Raw genomic sequence first — 17410 nt, forward strand, 5'->3', positions numbered from 1 at the left:
TTTTATTACGTTCTTTCAACAGAAGAATTAGGGTACGGTATTGACAAGTTTATGAAGTAAAAAGGTCATGTCCCTCCTTTTAATTTTAGTTTTTTCATGACAGTCCCCAGTTCTAATTTTACAATAAAGTTTATTTTTTTATGCTTAAAGGGACCTTTTCTGTGTCTTATAAGCCATTGAGCTCATTTAGGCACCTTGGTATTTTAGTTTGTTAGTTTATTTTGTTGGTTACCTCCCTAGCAAGGGTCCCTTAGAAACATAGAAACATAGAAACATAGAATGTGAGGGCAGATAAGAACCATTCGGCCCATCTAGTCTGCCCAGTTTTCTAAATACTTTCATTAGTCCCTGGCCTTATCTTATAATTAGGATAGCCTTATGCCTATCCCACGCATGCTTAAACTCCTTTACTGTGTTAACCTCTACCACTTCAGCTGGAAGGCTATTCCATGCATCAACTACCCTCTCAGTAAAGTAATACTTCCTGATATTATTTTTAAACCTTTGTCCCTCTAATTTAAGACTATGTCCTCTGGTTGTGGTAGTTTTTCTTCTTTTAAATATAGTCTCCTCCTTTACTGTGTTGATTCCCTTTATGTATTTAAATGTTTCTATCATATCCCCCCTGTCTCGTCTTTCCTCCAAGCTATACATGTTAAGATCCTTTAACCTTTCCTGGTAAGTTTTATCCTGCAATCCATGAACCAGTTTAGTAGCCCTTCTTTGAACTCTCTCTAAGGTATAAATATCCTTCAGAAGATATGGTCTCCAGTACTGTGTACAGTACTCCAAGTGAGGTCTCACCAGTGTTCTGTACAATGGCATGAGCACTTCCCTCTTTCTACTGCTAATACCTCTCCCTATACAACCAAGCATTCTGCTAGCATTTCCTCCTGCTCTTTTACATTGTCTGCCTACCTTTAAGTCATCAGAAATAATCACCCTTAAATCCCTTTCCTCAGATGTTGAGGTTAGGACTCTATCAAATATTCTGTACTCTGCCCTTGGGTTTTTACGTCCAAGATGCATTATCTTGCACTTATCCACATTAAAGCACCATTAAGTATATCTATGAATGTACTCTGTTTTAAATTTTTTTCTCTAAAGTTACATTTTTTATTTTTGTTTGTCATAGAATCAGATATAGAAAAAATAAAAAATGGGTTAAATTTAACATTGCATAATAACAGAACAGTGGAAGTATCATCATGTTTGCGAATCAGTGATGGTAGTGGTGGTTAAATAAGCCCTTCTATTTTGTTCCTGTATCTGTACCCTGATGCTCCCAAATGTAAAGGGGTATAACTTGGGGGATGTAGGAAGGGGGGGGGGGGGGGAGAAGGGAAGGGAAAACATGGGTATGCAGTGTGGTGTTTAATCTCCAATCCTCCAAATGTACTTGTAGTCGGAAAGATACCTAGTTTCAGCTGAGCTGCCTATTTGGCTGCGTCCCATATATAATTAGACGTGTCCCTCCATCCTACTCACAGTATGAAGTGCAGCTGACCCCCACCAGTCTTCCGCTGTCTGAATTGTGTAATGTGTTGGTTGCGGAGTGTGCTATATACTTAATTTGGCATATTTGGTATGTGCCTTCTTTCACCTGCTGTAATGAGGGAACAGTCGCACTTTTCCAGCTCTGTGCTATGAAAGTTTTCACCACTAGAAAAAATAATTCAATCAATTGCCTGCGATGGGTTGGTATCGAGGTGGGGTAGTTGGATAGAATGGTCACCTCTAGTGTGTGCGGAAGTTTGATTGGTATCATGGTTTCAAGGTACCGGTAGACCTGTGCCCATATTGATTGAATACTGGGACAGTCACCCCATATGTGGGCTAAAGTTCCCACCTCCCCGCAGCCCCTCCGGCACTCTTTAGGGGCCCCCGGGTACATGTGATGTAGTCTGCCTGGTGTGAGGTACCACCGCGTCAGTAATGTGTAAGAAAGTTTTGTTTGGTTCGTACATCTTAAAGATAGAGGTGGTGGATCTCATGATCTGACTTCATTCCTTCTTTTCAAGCCATCTGTCCAGGTCTTTTTCCCAGTGTGCCTGAAATGGGGTTTCTTCGGAGTAGACTGCAGAGGTTATTGCCTAATAGCATATAGATATGGCTTTTTGGCCATTTGGAATCTGTTTGATTAGTGATGCTAGTGGACTCCCCTCCCTTAGACCCTCATCTAGGGACAGAGAGGATAGGCAGCGTCTGATTTGCAAATATGTATAGAAATCTTTATCATGGATGTGGTATTGAGATTTCAGTTCCAAAAAGGGTTTAATGGTGTTTCCCTGTAGTAAGTGTGCAATAAATATTAGACCCTGAAGCTCCCATTGAAATATGTCTATATTGGGGATGATGGTGTGTAAGGTAGAGAGAGGAGCCAGTCTCGAGACCGGTCATAGGGATCCTGGTCCGTAACCTGTGCCAAGTTTGTAAATTGTGTTTGACCGTGGAGAGAGTGTTGGGAATTGAAGATGACCCCATCGGTGCCCAGAGGCGATGTGAGATCCTGCCTCCCATCGCCTGCGCATCTTCTATGTCTACCCAGGAAATTAATTTCTTAGGTGCGCAATTTTGCAGTGTTTGTTCTAGAACTGGAGCTGAGCAGTAGTGAGTGCCGTCTGGGACCCCCAGTGCTCCCTCCCCCCGTGGTCTATACAGCATTGCCAGACGTATCCTGTGCCTTTTGTTCGCATGTATGAATTTATTAAGGCTTTGTTGTATGCGTCTTAGGTCTATTTGTGGGAAAGGTAAGGGAATGGTTCAAAAGAAGTAGGTAAGTTTTGGGAAGGCCATCATTTTGATTGATAATATGCGGCCCGTCCAAGAAATCTCAAATTGTCCCCAGCGTTCTAGGTCTTGTTGTATCCCCCCCACCCCAGACTGTCTTCAAGTTGAGTGTTTGTGGATATCAGTGTATAGATTTATGCCCAGGTATATTATGTAGTCCGATTTCCAAGTCAAGTGGCTTAAGAGAGGGTCTGGGAGGTTTTAGGCGAGGGCCTGGGATTTAGCTGCATTCACCTTGTGGTAGGATACTGCACTGTACGAGGCCAGTGTCATGACCTACTGTAGAGACTTGCATGGGTCAGATCTCATAAGGAAAATACCATCCGCGAACAACGCCAGTTTCTGTTGCGTTGCACCTGCGGTGGCACCTGTGATGTTAGGATTCTCTCTAACAGCACATGCCAGTGGTTCCAGGGCCAAGATGTTTAGCAGCGGAGAGAGTAGGCACCCCTGACGGGAGCCGTTGCTAATTTGAAAGTGCTTAGATTGGAGTATAAGGCCCCAATAGCCCGTATAAACTGCTCTGGCAGCCCATATTTGTCCAGGGCAGCAAAACAGAAAACCCCAATGTAGTCGGTCGAACGCCTTCTCCGCATCCAGAGACAGGAGAAGGCATCCGACCTTAGTCTCCTCCGGGGCCGAGAGCATGTCAATAATTCTCCTAGTCACGTCCGAAGACTGCTGACGCTGACAAAGCCTTAATGCCCACCAGTCTGGGGAGGACTGGAGTGAGTCTTGTAGCAATCTTGTGTAGATTTTATAGTCTAAGTTGAGCAAGGAAATTGGGCATAGGGTTTGTCATCTATTTGGTGGTTTCCCATGTTTGGGGAGGGTTACTATATGTGCTCTCAGCAGCTCCTCAGATTCCTTGCCTGACTGCATGCATCTATTATATAGTGGTAACAGAAATAGGCTCAGGGTCGCTTCAAATGTCTTATAATAAAGAGCCGTGAACCCATCCAGGCCTGGGGATTTACCATGTGGCATGCTTTTTATGGTTTCTGTCACCTCTACCCTCTCTAGTGGCCTGGCCAAGGAATGGGCCTGTGTCTCCGTGATGATCGGGAGTGCCTTGTCTCTGAGGTAGCTGTGTATGCTGTCTGGGGTTGGCTGCGTTGTGTCTGGACATTTAGTTAGAATGTACAGGGCAGAATAATATTTAGAGCAAATGTTTGCCATGTCTTGCAGTTCATAGACTTTAGAGCCTTGTTCGTTTATAAGAGGGATAGAGGTGGCAGCCCGTTGTTTATGCAATTTGTTGCCCAACATCACCCCGCTTTGTTGCTGTGGGTGTAGAAGTGTGCTTTGAGCTGTTTTAAGCAGTGTTCGTTTTTTTCTAATTGAATCCTCCTATGTATCTCTGATCTAATGGATTTAATTAGGTCAGCTAATTGTTGTGTCAGATTGGCTTTATGTGCACTCTCTAAGTCTAGTAGGGATAGTCGCAGGTCATGAAGCCATTTTTTCTCATTTTTGTTTATGTGTGATGCGTGCAAAATCAGTTTCCCCCTTATTATGGCCTTATTGGCCAGCCACAGGAATTTCGACATCCCCTCCGAGTTAGTGATTGAGAAATACTCCTGAAGCTCCTCCCTCACCACCCCGGTGGTCTCCTTGCTTTGAAGCAAGCTGTAATTCAGTCTCCACCTCGCATGTGGCCTATAGAGGTTAGATAAGGTCAGGTTCATGGTTAAAGGGATGTGACCGGACCATATGATCTGGTCGCCCAAAATGGTCACCAGCTTATATAGGAGTGAGCGGTCTATAAAAAAATAATCAATTCGGGATTATTTGTTGTAAACATGTGAACAGTATGTGTAGTCCCTGGCCCCTGGATCCAGGATCCGCCATGCGTCATATAGCCTGTGTTCGTGCATCAGATCTCCAAAACTCCGGCCGCTGATCTCTTAGCAGAGGAGGTGTGGAAACCGGAAGCAAAGAAGGACGGGTCTAACAGCAGATTGAAATCCCCACACATTATCAGCTTGCCCGTATTGTCCTGGGAGATTGAAACCAACTGAGGAAGCCCCATTACAGGGGCGAAACGTGTTTTGGACTACACAGCTCACTTTGGGACCATAGTGTCCACATACCCCCAAAGACTTTTATACTTTTATATAATTTTATTTTAATGATTTACTTGAATAAAAGCATCTTTTACAAGCTACATCTCCAGCATCCTGTGTCCAGGTTACCAGACGTTTACAGCACAGACCAGGAGTAATAGGAGTTGGACCTCCTCCAAGCGTCCTACTACGCTTTCCATCAGAGCCATATGAAGCTAATGGCTCTTCACTTGTGTGTGACACTCCAAATCTCATTACCTTTATATAACTGTACTGGCAATATTGCACTAGTATTCTGTTTTATTTTCACAGATTTATACCAGCTCCACCTTATGTATGTATATTTTGTATATTTGTAGAGGTGGTTTAGGGGATACCACTCAAGGTGTTTAGAGCTTTTTTTTACTAATCACTTTAAATTGTGCACTCTGTTAGCAATTTGTGTAATGCTCTTACCAACGTAGGAAAGGGGTCCTGTGGGGGCAGATACATGTTAAATATCGTCACACAGGTTCTGTGTATGGAGCAGGAAATTAAATTATAATGGTCATGTTTGTCTTCAAAGTGGGAATGGATTTGGAAGGGTAGAGTGGCTCTGATGAGTATAGATGTGCCACATTTTTTGGAGGGGTTCATCGAGTGGAACATGGTTGGGAATTTAGGATTTTTAAAGTAGGGAATTTTACCATTGGCAAAATGCGTCTCCTGGTTACATATGATTGAAGCCCCTGTTTCCTCCACACATTCCTAGAGCATTCTATGTTTGTGAGGCAAATTTAAGCCTTGAGCATTTATAGCGAGGATTTTCATGGCCTATGGGCAGCTTGGTTTGAGTCAAAATTGGGGGTCGCCGCAGGAGGCCCAGACACTCCGTCCATGGACGCAGATTGTGGATCTGGGACCCCTATAGCCCTCCCCCTGGGTAAAAAACAGGCAACTTTGTCAAGTGGAAGTACATTTATACATTGCATTTCAAAAACACACCACCTATAACCTGCATCAATAGTCCCCATAATTTTTGTTTTGGAGGGTAGGGTAAGTTGGGCCCATCCCCCTCTAGTGAACGAATGGGTAGACCGGGACCGACCCTTTTGTATTTTGTGGTGGTGTCCTTAACCCACAGGCACTCCAGTTTGGGAAAAACTGATTGGGAGCAGAAGAATAAAAAAACAAAAAAGTAAAATAGGAACATAAACTATATACAATCGTGCGAGTATAGCACTTGTGCGCCACCTGTTATGTCTTCGTGGGTTTTATGGGAGATGGGTAAGTCTCTCCAGAAGTGGGAGCAGTTGTTCTGACTGTGTCTGCCATTCAGGGCTCCAAATCGTCCTTTCCTTCCGGAGGAGATTTTGATCATGGCGAAGAAGCCGGTATCTATTCCCTTGAGACTTGTCGTGGGCTGGCTCATCGGTTACCTGTGCCACGTGATTGCGCTGGTAATGAAATGTTCCATTGATGCAGCAGCTTGCATGCCTCTGTCGGGCACATGATAGCTTTGGTAGTCCCATTCTTGGTGACAATCAGCTTCACTGGGAATCCCCACCTATAGGGTATGTTGTTATCTCGTAGCGCCTGTGTGATTTGTTGAAATTCTTTGCGTTTATTCATGGTGAAAACAAACAAATCAGGAAACAACTGGATTGCTTTGTACATGTCCGGTACACATCGTTGATATATGCATGCCGACAACATTTGCGTTTTGTGGTGGTAAAAGTGTATGCGTGCGATGGCATCTTTCGGTGCGCTCTGGGGCGCATTGCGGCCTTTAGAGAGCCTGGAAATCCGATCAATGACAATCTCCGAGGCCGGCAAGTTCTGCAGGATGCTGGAAAGGTAGACCTTGAAATAGTCTTCCAGGTCTGTGGCCGGTACTGTGTCCGGTATCACCCTTATTGCGACATTGTTGCGGCGTGAGCGGTCTTCGATGTCCACTAGCTTGAGTTGTAGCACTGTCACTTCCTTTGCCACACTAAGATGGTTGTCAAAGGAATTGAGTGAGTCTATGATGTCGTCTATTTTGTTCTCCAACTTGTCTGTGCGGTCTTCCAGAGATTTTCTGCAGCTCATTGGTGATCTTTAGGAAATCAGCGTGCAGATCTTTCCGTAGTTCTTGCATGATTCCCCTCATTTTGCTTGTAAATATCTCCGATTCCAAGAGAGCAGTAGAAAATAAAATGTGTTCTGCAGCGTGGTCTTCCTCCCGCCTCGGTGTGGAGGACAGGGAGCTGGCGCCGCGTTGCAGGTCTGTTCCTCTGGAGTCCTGTATCAGGTAGGTCTGTAGTTTTGCCTGGGACTTCTTCCCTTTGTTGCCCGTCATTGCCGCTTTGCGTGGAAGCGATAAAGTGGTGTTTGCCGCTGTTTAAAGCCGTTTTGTGTTCGCCCTGTTGCAGAGCTTTAGGATCAGGTGGCCATCTTCGTTGCGCTCTCAGCCACGCACTGTTTTTAATTTTACTATGAACTATTGTCTCGAAGATCTATTCATAAGCAGGACCATACATAGGACATGAGGTCACGCATTTTGACTGGAAAAGGATATTTCTTCTAAGGAAAAAGAAAGGATTTTTCTTTTTACAGTAAGAACAAAAAGGAAGTGGAATTCTCCGCCTGAAGAGGTGGTTTTATCCAAGTCTATACATATATTTCAATAGCAACTGGATTAATACTTGCAAACACATAATATTAAGGAATATAATTTTTAATATGTGGGGTAACAGCTTCTTGATCCAAGGTGAGATCTGACTGCCATTCTGGGATCGAGAAAGAATATTTTTCTAGTTAGTTGCAAAATTGGAAAGTGTTTCAAATAGTTTGTTTCACATTCTTTTGGATTAACAGCAAAAATAGATTTGAGGAAAGACTGAACTTGATGGAAACATGTCTCTATTCACCCTATGTAACTATGTAGCCAGGCCAGGCAATCTTCTTCCAAGTGATGGACAGTGGTCATAAGATGCACTCTAACCAGCCTGTAGCTATAGAGCCCCATGCGCAGCAAACCGAAACGCTCTGTCAGCTTTCCATCATGACCAACATTAAATCTTTCAGCAATATTAGCTACAGCATCTCTTCTGTGTGATTGGAACAGATGGGCTAGCCTTTGCTCCCCACGTGAATCACAGAGTCTTGGGCGTTCATGAAACTGACACCAGTTTACTGGTTGTCCTTCCTTGCCCACTTTTGATAGGTATTAAGCACTACATTCGGGGAACAACCCACAAGACCTGCTGCTAATGAGATGCTCTGACCCAGTAATCTAGCCATCACTATTTGGCCCTCGTCAAAGTCACTCAGGTCTTTTCGCTTTCCCATTTTTCCTGCTTCCAACACATTAAATTCAAGAACTGACTGTTCACCTGCTGCCCAATATATGTTTATAAACAATTGTATTCACTTCACTTGTCAGTGGTTGTATTGTTTATTGTTTGCCCTGAAGTGAATAATTGCATTTATCTACATTAAATTTAATTTGCCATTTGAGTGCCCATTCCACTAATCTATAAATCCCTCTGCAACAAAGCTATATCCTGCTCACATTGTATCACCTTACCAAGTTTTGTTTCAACTGCAAACACTTCACTGACTATTTCAAGATCATTTGTAAATATGCTGAATAGAAGTGGTAAATCAGAACAGGACCCTGAGGACACCACTTTTGTCCAGCCTGGAAATATACCATTTACCATAGTATCATCATTAATATTAGTATTTATGTAGCACTAGAATATTTTGCAGCACTTTACAAATTTAATGAGGTGATATAACAAAAAACAAGAAACAAACAAACTATTAGAACTGCCCGGAGGGGCACTGCTCAATTGAACATCCAGACTAAAGGTTATATTTATTTTATTTTTTTTAAAGTCTGTGTAGGGCTGCATCCCAGAGCTGTCATCCAAAATTAGTTGTGTGCAACTTTTGTGTCTGGAGTCAGTACACACAGCATGGTACTAAAGTGGACACAGTGTACAGGCTGCTTGTCCTGACCTTCTGACCTGCTGCTACTATCTGCTTCTGATCATGAGAATTGACTTGACATGGAGGACACCTTATCTGCCCCTGCTATTCATTTGCTGATATATTTTCCTTTCCTTCCACTTCCTGCAAACACTCTGTATCTGTGTTAAAGGAATACTATATTGCCAGGAATACAAAGCTGTATTAATGGCACTATAACTCCCACTGCCTTCCCCCTCCCTCGCACCCCCCACCCAGGTAAATAATGGGTTAAAAACATAAAAATACTTACATTATCCTAGCGCCAATGCCCCTGGCTCCGCCCTCTCAGACAGCCCATGACGAGCAGCGTGCACTTTAGACCTCCCCAAAAATCTGACACTGTGGGTCTTCATGCAGAACGGGAGGCCGTCCAGCGTCAGATACCGGACCAAAGGTCTGTTTCAATTCAGGAAGCTCTCTAGTGGCTGTCTGGTAGACAGCCACTGAGGGCACACTAAGCGCTGCAATGTAAACATTGCAGTTTCTCTGAAACTGCAATGTTTAACATTGCAGCACTAGGTGCAAAAGGGACAGTGCACCCAGACTACTTCAATGAGCTGAAGTGGTCTGATTCCCTACAGTGTCCCTTTAACCCTTTAAAAAAAAAACTACTATAGCTACCAAAACAACTTTAGTTTATTGAAGAAGTTTCGGTGAAAAGATAATGCCCCTGCAGTCTCACTGCTCGATTCTCTGCCATTTAGGAGTTAAATCCCTTTTGTTTCTGTCCCTGCAGCCTTAGCCACACCTCCCTGCAAGTGGCTTGCACAGCATGCATGAAAAAACAAAGTTTCATTTTCAATCAGAAGTTAATTTCCTTTTGAAGATTTTATCATGCCTTTGAGGGCAACCCTTAAAAAATTCTAAACCCTACCCATTCCCCCCACAACCACATAGTTGACTAATAGAAAAAGTAGATTGAAATAAATAAATAAAGGTATAAAGGTATAATAAAACCATAGAGTGGTGGCTGTATCTATAAAGTCATAATAAGGTGCAGCATCATCCCTAATCTAGGATTTAGAATTTTTTAAAGGTTGCCCTCAAAGGCACGTTAGGGAAATACTTGGAGCTACTGGTTATCCCTTCCCCTTATTATGATTTACATTCTCCCCTCAATGTGTTCTATTTCTTAGGAATGTATCTCTTATACATACTTAGTTATTCCCACCTTTGCTACATTTTTTTGCACTAATTGTTAGTATCTCTTTTTTATTCAATTCTTTTTTTCTACCGGAGCAGCATACTGCAATTTCCTGCTTTGGCTAGCTTGGTCATTTTGCATCTATTAGTTTCTGTTCAATTTATTTATTTTATTTTATTTATATGTATTAATTTGATTAATTATTTGGTTTCTATTTTTCTTCTCCTTTTTCTTATTATTGGATGGTACTGTTAGCCTGATGCTGGCTAGCATTTTATGATCAATTACAAGTTGTATTCTCTACATATCTATTTATATTATATCATATTTATTAAAGGTTATGTTTTATTAGTTACTTACTTTTGTGTTTCTTCCTTGCCCTGGAAAAGTTTGGATTGTGAGGTACTAATGGTTTGAAAGAAATGTTGCACGATTTGGAGGAATTTTATCTGGGGGGTTTAGAAGTCAGTGTCAACTGTTGGCATTTGTTGAAAACTTTACAAAAGGTGGTTTATAATTTGTGTATTTTCGTTAGCAGAAGATAAGATGACTTTACTCACCTGTCGTTTTACAATTTCCATGGCATAATCATTGATTCATCAAATTTGGAGTTCAGGTTGCCAAAAGATAATATATGAACATAAGGATGCTGATACATCAGGTAATGGGTTGTAAAAGTTACCGTAACGGTGCTACAATCGTTATGAGGTTTGTTGACATTTGCATCAAGAGTTTTTCAATGGGGGGAAAAAATGGGTATGAAAATATCAAGCATGAAGTCTCCTGGTGTACAGGTTTCTGTATTTTGCATATATATATATATACACACACATTTCTGGAAAAGCTTAATGGTTAATAGTGTGGTTGGGTGAATTTTAAAGAGTTGATTGTTTGTAGCTGTTCACTGAGGCATCAGGTGCTATTGGCTTGGTAAATACTTCAAGTGGTGTGCTCAAGAAAGGCCCGAATCATGAACACAAGATAGATTAACCAGAAATTTAACACTGTTGAAGTTATTTCCCATGTAGCAGCTATATATTGATGGTGGAAGAATGGAGAGGTAGGTGTATTGTTACATGTAATAATTTGAGTGTAGTAAGATAATCATTTATTTACAATCAAAGTGCAAAAGGGTAATACTTTGCTCAGACATTTGGTTTTCTAAGGTGTTTGCAATTAAATATTTGGCTAGAGGCCAGGAATATACCAAGAAAATTAATAGATTGGCTGAGGCTCTTCACGGTTACAATTGCAGGAGTTTCGGATTATGGCACCGTGAGCAACTTCGGTAGGAATCCAGTGTAGATCAGACCTCTGGGAATTGATTGTAGACAGATAAGTGTTATTAGAATAAATTCAGTGGCAGTCTAAACTTGGCTGGCTTATGGTAGGGTATAGAATGAGTGGTTATTTATTTAATTAAGTAAGTGGGAAAGATTCCATTAGGAGAGGATAAGGTTAGTGTAAAACAGTTTGTGGTTCAGTTTGTGGTTCATTTAATTTAGTTAGCAAGTAGCTTGGCAAGGCTTGATTTTCTTTTGCAAGCGATATGATTGTGAACCAATCAAACAGTATTTCATAGTTAATCAGTGGTAAAAGGTTATAGGGGATGACACAGCAAGGGCGCATAACTCATTATTGCACTATGGAATATTGTCCTTTAAAGGATCACTATAGGGTCAGGAACACAAACATGTATTCCTGACCCTATAGTGTTAAAACCACCATCTAGCCCCCTGGCCCCCTCATGCCTCCCTAAATATAGCAAAATCGTACTTGTATTCAAGCCTGAAGCTGTAGCTCTGCATGCTGTTTGACTCAGAATAGCAACCTGTCTGCTGACATCATGGCCTGATCCAATCACAATGCTTCCCCATAGGATTGGCTGAGACTGACAAGGGGGCAGATCAGGGGCAGAGTCAGCATGATTCAAACACAGCCCTGGCCAATCAGCATATTCTAATAGAGATGAATTGAATCAATGACTCTCTATGAGGAAAGTTCAGTATCTGCATACAGAGGGAGGAGACACTGAATGTTTGGATGCATTTTAGGCAGCCATGACCCAGGAAGGATCTCTAGCAGCCATCTGAGGAGTGGCCAGTGAAGTTATCACTAGGCTTTAATGTAAACATTGCATTTTCTCTGAAAATACAGTGTTTACAGCAAAAAGCCTGAGGGTAATGATTCCACTCACCAGAACAAATCCAATAAGCTGTAGTTGTTCTGGTGACTATAGTGTCCCTTTAATGTAATTTCTGTGGTGCATAGATAATCTGCTGCCTGGTAGAGATGGAATACTGTCAATGTCAAAAGGGGTTAATTTGATGTATAGAAGGTTTATAGCCTTAATTCCTTTCTAAGCTGGGACCCCCACAGAGGTCAGATGACAGAAGGGGTAATGTAAATTGCATAGAAATGTGAAAGCTGCAAGGTGTGAGATTCTACACCTGAAAATACCTGAAGGTCTGGCTTCAGGGTTATGGCATGTACCTCTTAATTGATGAGTCATATCCAAAAGGAAAAAACATTAATATTTACCCACAGAATAATAATTAAGCCTAATTTTTGTTATATTTGGAATGTGACCAGCGCCATCTTCTAAACAAGCCTAAACATGATTGGCATAACTAAACCATAGGGGAAGGAATTGTGATGTCTGCCATATTGGGTCGCAAGTACGATGTGGACCTATCTATAGAATGGGAAAATAATAACATATTTGTAGATGCAATTATTATTTCTGTGGCAGGTACATAAGAGAAGATAGAACCATTTGGATTGATGTTGGTCTGGAACACAAGGGGGTGGTCACTCATTTTCTCTATAGATACACCTTGACTCCACCTTTATACCAGAAGTGGTAATTCACAGAGCATATATCCAATGATACTGAGATGTCTTGGTACTTGCTTGAGGCCAGAATCTAAGTTTAAGTGAGTCACCATTTTTCCTACCAGAAACCCCCTGGGGGAGAAGTATTTACTTTGAAGAGCGGAGTAAGTGATATTTTATACCTCTTTGTTTTTATCTGTTGTTGGAGTAAATCATTTCGATTGTCATCTATATTTTTGTATGCACTGTGACTATTTTTTGCTCATAATAAATATTCCTTTATTAAGTTCTGCCTTTTTTCCGGTAAAGAATCACGTTACCTGAAGATTTACCTGGGGGATCAAGAAATCCCATTTATAAATTGTCTTGGTGGTGGCAGCATTAAAATAGTAATAGTTATTTATGTTTAAGTGTGGGTGGTTGTGACGAAACGCCTTTTGTCACTGGATTTTTAGGTGACAAGCTGCCCTTTTCCCCTGGCTGTTTGAGGAGCCTGATTGCCAGCCTCCTTCCGCATGACTATGGCCCCTGGGAGATTTGGCCCTTTAAAAACAGTATTTGGGCATATTGTATTTTATTATGCTGCTGCTGGCCCTTTAAGAACCATCTGGGGACATACTGTGACTTTTGGGAACAATGCCCCTTTAAGACTATGGCCCCTGGAAGTTATTGCCTGTTAAAGACTATTTTAGCAGATTGGATTTTAAAAGACTTGCTGACCCTTTAAATTGTATTGGAGCAGTTCTGTAGCTTTAAATTGGCACTTCGGATGCAGCCGAAGTGCCGAAGTAGTCGAAGTGGCCGCCATTCGACAAACGAACGAGCCATCTTTGTTCATTCGAACGAGGTCAGCGGTATGTGTAGCCAAATCCATGGAACTGAAATCGGCTACACATTTCAACGAACACCGCTGACCCTCACCTTCTCCTACACTCCGTTTTCAGCTGCAGAGACTAAGTCCCGTTCGGCAGTTTGAACTCACTGCTATACTAACTAAATGCACGAATGGCCCTGTTCGTGCATTCGAATGGGACTTAGTCATTTTTCTGAGTAAAATAGACCGATCGGTCATAAAGGACTCCCATCTAACCTTTTTTCTACTGGGGGGATTTGTATGATTTTTGGTTATGTTTATATTTAAAGTATGCTGATTCCGAATATGGGGAGATTGGAGAACTATACTCTGGGGATTGCTATAATCACTATACTCCCCAGGGTATAATCACTAAGCTCTGCTAAGAGCTTGTTCCTGTTCCTGCTCTCTGGAATTCGGAGAAGTCCACCTACTGGAAGCTGGAGCCTGGTCTTGGGTCCAGAGTGGGTGGAGACGGCGAGACCCCAACCAAGCTGCGGCGGTTTATAGGGTCTGCAGTTGTTATGGTGTCAGGCAGAGTGCTTGGAGTCCTCGGAAAGCAGTAGGAGCTTCCGTCAGCGGAAGGTACCCGGTCGGGGTGCCAGCCGTTCCATTACAGTGGTGTTAAGGGGGATTTTGTCATTATTTCCGGTCAGGTGCAGACAAATAGTGAACTTTAACCCTTTCACCACCACAACTACGTCACGCAAACTGTTAAAGTAGAGTGCGTTCGTGACAGGAGAGCTTGCCAATTATAAGATAATATAAAGCCTATTTCATTTCAGTTTTGACAAAGTTATTTAAAGTTAACCCCTTAAGGATTGAGCCAAATGTACAAGTTGTGAACAGAACAAAACGTAAACAAAACCTGGCATTTGCGCTATATGTCTGTCCAACCGTAATTCACCTCTTTCATTTAATATCAAATATTTATCTATGAAACATAATTTAATATGAAAAAAATGGGAGAAAATAAGAAATTACAAATACACATATTTGTATTCAGCAAAGTCTCACGTGTAAAACAGTACCCCCTATGTACAGGTTTTATGGTGTTTTGGGAAGTTACAGGGTCAAATATAGCGTGTTACATTTGAAATTGAAATTCGCCAGATTGGTTACGTTGCCTTTGAGACTGTATAGTAGCCCAGGAATTAAATTTACACCCATAATGGCATACCATTTGCAATAGTAGACAACCCAAGGTATTGCAAATGGGGTATGTCCAGTCTTTTTTAGTAGCCATTTGGTCACAAACACTGGACAAAGTTAGCGTTAGTATTTGTTTGTGTGTGAAAAATGCAAAAAATGCCAATTTGGGCCAGTGTTTGTGACTAAGTGGCTACTAAAAAAGACTGGACATACCCCATTTGCAATACCTTGGGTTGTCTACTATTGAAAATGGTATGCCATCATAGGGGTAATTTTCATTCTTGGGCTACCATAGGGTCACAAAGGCAACGTAAGCAATCTGGCGAATTTTAATGTGAAAAAAATGAAACACAAGCCTTATATTTGACGCTGTAACTTTTGAAAACACCATAAAACCTGTACATGAGGGGTACTGTTGTACTTGGGAGACTTCGCTGAACACAGATATTTGTGTTTCAAAACAGTAAAAAGTATTGCAGCAATAATATCGTCCGTGTAAGTGCTGTTTGTGCGTGAAAAATGCATAAAACGTCACTTTTACTGGCGATATCATCGTTGTAATACATTTTACTGTTTTGAAACACTAATATTTGTGTTCAGCGAAGTCTCCCGAGTAAAACAGTACCCCCCATGTACAGGTTTTATGTTGTCTTGAAAAGTTATAGGGTTAAATATAGTGCAAGCAAATTAAATTCCCTATACTTTCGGCATGGGTTGTCAGGCAGGTCCCGCTAATTGTAATTAATTAGGATACCTAATTATGTAAAAATATTACATAAATGTATGTGTAGAATTAATATATGTATATATATATATACATATGTGTATATATACGTTGCAACAAACCACCTCTTTTACAGGTAGGGTTGTCACAGATCTTGCAGTAACCACCGCCTTCTAGGGTATATAAAGTCCAGGACACAGTCAGCTCGGTTTTCCTTTTTTTTTTATTCAATAAGAAAACAGGTGCTTTAAATAATAACAAAAACAAACAAAATCCCTTGCTCTTGCTTGAGCTCTTACTAGACAGGAAATTGCTATCTGCAATTGGGTGGCTTTCCCACTTACCAATTTTCCAAACAAAAGAAATGTCTTTGCAATGAACACAGTTGTCATTCACTCTTCCTAGCTGTCTTTTCCTCCCTCACTCTGCAGCAGGCTGCCCTCTTCATTTAAAGGCCTGTCTACTAATTGACTAGCTACAGGTGAGTGTCAATTTAGGTAACTCTTAAGTCAGATCTAAATTGTGGTTTGTTACACAGCAACTACTGCTGTTGGAGCATTGGCCCACCCTACTCTCCAAATACTCCGCCCCAGGGACCCATACCATGTTTTGCAGAACCTCAGCAATGTAGATTGCAAACACTAACATCTTCCCTGGGGCATTTAACTGAAAATTCTCAGGTTGCAGTTTAGCAAATCAGGCCTGATGTATCTTCCATCAACCACAATGCCACTTTTACGCTCACAACGTATATATATATATATTTTTTTTAATATTTTTATTTATATATAGGTATATATATAGTGATATATACGTATATATTTATGTATATAGATATATATATTATTTCGTTCTACGTGAATTTTGATATAACTATATATATATATTAATATCACAATACAGTTAGAACGAAATAAAACACATCTATATATTTTTTAATAATTTATTTTTAATTATTTTTTTATTTTATTTTTTTACGTATTTACATTTTTTTATATTATATATAAATATGTATAACAATAATTATATATATATTTAATCAGTATCAGTCTACGTGTAATTTGATATTAATATATATATATATAATTATATACATATTAATATTAAAATACACCTAGACAGTGTATGTGTGTGTATGTATATGTGTATATATATACTTAGATCATATATATATATATATATATATATATATATAATATATATATATATATATATATATATGATCTAAGTATATTTTTATTATTTTTTTACACTTATTTTAACTTTTTTTTATTTGATTTCAGCCAGCAGGGGGACTAACTGTCATTACAGGCAGTCCCCCTGCTGGCAATGCAGCAGCCAGCTATCCCGGCCATGTGATTGAGAGGTCCTCGCAAGGACCTCACTCTCACATGGCCTGGGGGGGCTGAAGAGGACGGAGGTGCCGTGGGGGGCTCCCTGGGAGTCCCCCCAACCGCGATCGCCGGCGTGGGATCACCGGCGACCGGGTAAGTAAAAAAAAAACGGAGGGCGTACAATTACGCCCGGCGGCGTTTAGAACCGCTTAAAAAAGGATGTAATTGTACGCCCTCCGGTCTAAGGGGGTTAAGGAGTAGTATGTTATTCTTCTTTTAAGTCAGTTTTATTTAGGTGTTCATTTATAATAGTTTTCACAGCCTTAAGGATTGGGATTTATTTTAGAAAAGATAAGTTTGTTTAGGGTTTAGTGGGTTGATATTATAGTCATGAATAAGAAAGTCATTCTTAGTAAATATAAAACATATCAAGAAGGCAAAGGTAGATGGTTAACGTTGTTTAACATTAAAGGGTTGTTTTGTGCCTAGTTGAAGTGATGGAAGAATATTTAT

This window comes from Pelobates fuscus, chromosome 1, assembly GCF_036172605.1.
Source record: "Pelobates fuscus isolate aPelFus1 chromosome 1, aPelFus1.pri, whole genome shotgun sequence".
In the NCBI taxonomy this organism is placed as follows: domain Eukaryota; kingdom Metazoa; phylum Chordata; class Amphibia; order Anura; family Pelobatidae; genus Pelobates; species Pelobates fuscus.